The following is a 5,096-nucleotide window of genomic DNA, read 5'->3' on the forward strand; positions in this document are numbered from 1 at the left end:
TTAAACAGTGGTTTAACAGTGCAGTGCACCCACTGCAGAAGCACAATGCGCTTCACCTTTACACAATAGCCACTTATCTTACCTACCCTTACCTACTCAATCAGCACGTGTTACCTACCTTACCTACCCAATCAGCATAGATTACCTACCTTATCTACCCAATCAGCATAGATTACCTACCTTATCTACCCAATCAGCATAGATTACCTACCTTATCTACCCAATCAGCATGGGTTTAACGGGTTTACTACATAACACTGAGCTAATAGAATAACTGGGTGGAGAGAGACTGCTTTCACTGCTGCATATCTGGTGACTGAAAGATAATACTCAAGAGATGTAACTTCAATTGATTTAGCCTCTTTAACGGTTTGAGAGTCGAGCTAAAAAAAAAATATGTTGATGATGAGTTGAGTTTCATTGGTGAATCTTTGCTGGTTTTTTTCTTGAACCGATCCTGTTACTGAGTGAAGTGTAAACTTTCTATCATGTGGTTTGTTGTGTTTATGGAGTGGTAACACTTTGTGGTGTGATCTGTGGTTTTGGACAAGGTGTGATTTTGATCAAGCACAGTAGTTAGGGCTGCCAACTTTCTCACTACCAAATACGGGACAAAAGATGGCGTGCCACTGTACAGGGTCAGGGGGGGGGGGGGGGTTTGCAGAAATTGGTGCATTGTGGGGGACGGGACATCCCGGCTAATACGGGACAGTTGGCAACCCTAACAGTAGTCCACATTGTAGTAGTATCATGTCTCTCTTAGGGCCTTGGTTTGTTTACACATGCAGTGGGTGCCGAAGAGGCTTTTAGCAGGAACAAATGTACCACCCATGGTTAAACAATGCCAGTATAATAATAATGATCTTCATAATGACTGTAGATGGATTTTGCTATCCATTTTGTATTTTACCAAATGGTGTGTTTTTATAAAGAAAAGACCTGATTTACCTGAACAGGTGCACAATAGGAGAAACCTAAAACCAGCTACAGTACCACCTTCTCAACAATACCACCTTCTAACGAGTACCATGTTGACAGCTTGAAAGACAATGATGTGTTGTTGGGACTAAGCATTACTGCATATATATACTTAGCTGTTTTCTAAGCATGATGTGGACATTTTAATTACAGTCATCATATCATTTGTGTTTACAACTGTAATTCAACTTCTTAGATAAGACTGCTTTACTTGCTTTACCTGTATTGAAGTGCATTTCATGAGGCGTTTCCACTTGATAAGACTCATAAATGAGAATGTATGTAATTAGAAGCCTGGGGTGTTGGAGTGTTCTCTCCCTCTAGACCAGGGGGTTGTCAGCTCTAGTCCTGGGGGGTATTCCATCAACGTCACTAAAAAAGATCTGGGTTTACTTGATAAGTCTCGCAAGATTTATACAAAATCTGGATTTTCCTTTCGCAACGTTGATGGAATACCCCCTGGTCAGCTATTGGGTTTGCATGCTTTTGTTCCAGCCTGAGCCCAGCACTAGCACACTTATGTCAACTAATCCCAGTCTTCAATCTAGATCATGATAGGATTCCACCTTTTAATGTGTAAGATGTGTTTGTACAGGGCTGGAAAAAAGCATGCACACTCAGACTGCTCCCTCAGGACTGGAGACCCCTGCTTTATAGACAACACGTCTAGATCACACAGTTGGCTTGTATTATGATGATCCTATTCGTTCTGGAAAGGGCTGATCCACTTGTCCCATAGGCTGAAGAGAATATTATGTGTCGAAATAAAGCAAGCGATCAAACGGAAACACTTCCTAAAAGCCCCCATATGGCTTGACAACTCTATTGGACTGAAATAGGCCTTGAGAATCCGTCCTAGGTTTTCTACATGAAGACAGAGTGATTTTTGTATTATGAAGACCATTGGAGGAACCACCGTCTATCCTCCTATCTCCTACTGTTACAATGACCAGTTGACTAAGGGGTTTTATCAACTGTAGCATGTGTTGTAATAAAAAATAAAAAAAGATCTATGTTTTTAATGATGTGTTTGGAGTAATTTCTTTACACATTTGGTGGCAGACGAGACAAGAAGTTTTTCCATCTGACAATTTATGTTGTGTCACCTGTCAAATTCATTTCCAAGTGGAATATGCTCTCATATTTGATCGAATCATCCCAGATGTGTAGCCGATATTTTCAGCACAGCAGGTCCAGGCATTTCCAATCAACATAAAATCCCTGAAATTCACACAAATTCATAACACCCGCAGTAAGATTGTATTATTGCTTTAGAGAGCTCTGTACTAAGGTCTCACAGTATACAACGTAAATAAATAACTGATATTCACACCATACATTAGTGCTACAGCTCTCTAGAGCTCAGGGTCCTCAGCTTCAGGATGCCATGTCTGGATTAATCTGCTTAGAGCAGCTGTGGGTGACATGCAAGGACACACACACAGAACAGATTTATAAAAATTAATCCTCGTCCATTTCTCATCTCTGCTGCTGCGGCAGCTGCTCAAGGGATTCTGGGGGAAACGTACCTCCCTCTGTGCTCCTGAGTCGAAAAGAACTGTGATGTGAATCCCAATAATATTCATATTAGTTTGAAGTTGCATCCTTAACTTGCCTCCCATCCCGCCAAAAGCACTAGACTGAGTGAACAGGGGTAAGACATGGTGGACACTAGGCACAGCCTGCTGGTGGATCTATGCCTTTACAATCCCTGCCCTTCAAGCACCTTTCCCCTGAGTGAGATAAAGACATGTAATAATACATACATACTCATGTGTTTTACTTTTCATGTAAACTGCCATGGAAGTTTTTCTAATAACGTTTATTAAAACGCTGTCTACCCTGAAGATGAGTCATCTAAAAAGGAGCCTGGATCTCTCTAAAGCCGCCCGGTGATCCGCCTGTGAAGGCTTTCATCCCAGAACAAAGCAACAGCGATGCTAGAAAGGCTTTGCGAATGTCAGCAGAACATCACTTAACTCTGAGACCTGACTGGAGTCCTGAACCCCTGTGGTTCACATCGCTAAACTACGCTAGTATCGTATTCATGTCAAGCCAATGCTCCTAGGCAGGATTAGGAGCTGTGAAAAACTCTGATGAACCCCACCCCACCGGGTGTGTCCTTTCCTTACACCCTCTGCTCCTATCGGAGCAGTATCGGAGGGGAATCTCTAAAGGGGGAGGAACCTTGAAATCTATGAGTTTTGAGAAGGAAGCGAGGAAAGAGTGTTGGGACATAAATGGTAATGGGGCTGTGTGCTCTCCTCCTTGCTCTACTTCCTGTACACCAACGACTGTACCTCTGGTGACACATTTGTCAAGACCATCAAATATGCAGATGACACCACCATGGTTGGCCTCATCACTAATAATGATGAGACTGCCTACCGGAGGGAGGTCGGCCGCCTGGGGCCTCATTTATAAATAAGTACTTGAACGTCATCTTTGACTTGCACGTAAGCACATTTTTCTAAACGGACGTAAGCATTATTTATAAAACGGTCTGCGCTCGTTTAAAATTGTGTACGTACTAAAGTCTATAAATACCAAATATACTTGAGAATGAGCTTTGCATTTACGCCCTGTGATAGCGGCTCAATTATAGCAGCTGAATTAAGCCAAGTGAGCGGGAGAGGGCAGAGAAGGGTGGCTACGATCGTTTCCACGGTCAAATTGACTCACGTTGAAATTGTATAAATCACTACGTTGACGTGGTTCTCTACGTACGACACAGGTAAGATCAACATTTGATCCAAAGTACTTTCTATAAATGAGGCCCCAGGTGTCCTCGTCTGCAGCCTGGAACTCAACAACACCAAGTAGTACAGGCATTTTGTGAGAAAAGAGGGGGGAACCTCAGACAAATTGCAACAGAAAACTGTTTATTGCTCATAAATGTCTCCTATATATGACATATAAAAAGTCTTAAGAAATCCAAGTGGTGGAGAGTATCTTTTTTTACCATAACCTGGTAACACGTTTTTGCTTCCAAAAATGACATTATATAGCTTTAAAATGTTGAAACTTTAATCGAATCACAAAATGAATATACTTTTATACAAGGCAACATAAATTGGCAGTAATCAACATTAATATAGGCATTGATTAACAACAATTGAAAACAATATTATTAAAATATCACTTTTATGTTACTTTCAAAATATTTGTGACTGGTAGATTTGCACTAATCAACATGTTGGCACTATTGAACAAAAACGTAAACATGTTAACTTTAAGTACAACTTTATCAGTAGGTGTCTGGTTCATCTTCACCATCTTCATCGTCATCATCTTCATCACATGCAGCCTGAGATGAGTTTGCACACCCCAATCCTTTGCAGTTGCTACATGCAACAGAGCACTCAATGCCATGCTTCTTGCATGTGCACCTCAGGCTGCTGCAGTCTGTCTTGCAGGTGCATCTGATAGTTCCTGTGGAGCTGGTGGTAAGTCAGTTTGGACAGGGACAATCCTCATCACTCTCTTTCCATCCCCATTCTTGTGGCAGGAGTTCATTTGAGGTTCCCTTCCACTGCTGCACCTGGTAGGGCACACGAAGACTGTGGTACTTCGCTGCTGCTGACGTAGGTGGCAGACTCTGCGGCTGTACATGAGAAGTGCTAATAGCTACCATCTCACAAAAGCGATAGTGTCGTAGAGAGTCGAGTCCCTCCCCAGGTTTCCCATTGTCCAGGCACAGCAAAGCATTCTTTGTTATTGTGCAAAGATTAGTGTCACTTTAGCTTGCTCACAGAAGTCATCACTGGTTGTGAATTTCTTGAGGGGAGCTTCTTTCCCAATGCCATAAATGCGGGAGGTAGTATCACACCCAGCTATTGCATGGATGAAGAGGATGTGAGGGCAAACACTGGGACCCAGCTGCTGCTTGGCGGCCTTGATGTTCCAGACACGTGGCTTGCTCTTCTTCGCCTCAGGTTTGAAGAAGAGGTCATGTGACTTGAGGTTGGTTTGGTATATGAGGAGGACGAGCAGATCTGTATCATCACCAATGAGCACAGTGTTTTTTACTGTGGCAGACTACACTGCTTTTTGCACAATGAGGAGATCAGCATCACCTGGAGCATGGTACGTCTGACAGTTCTTCTGTAGGTGACCAC

Source organism: Nansenia antarctica (genome assembly GCF_963989245.1).
Source record: "Nansenia antarctica genome assembly, chromosome: 1".
NCBI lineage: Eukaryota > Metazoa > Chordata > Actinopteri > Argentiniformes > Microstomatidae > Nansenia > Nansenia antarctica.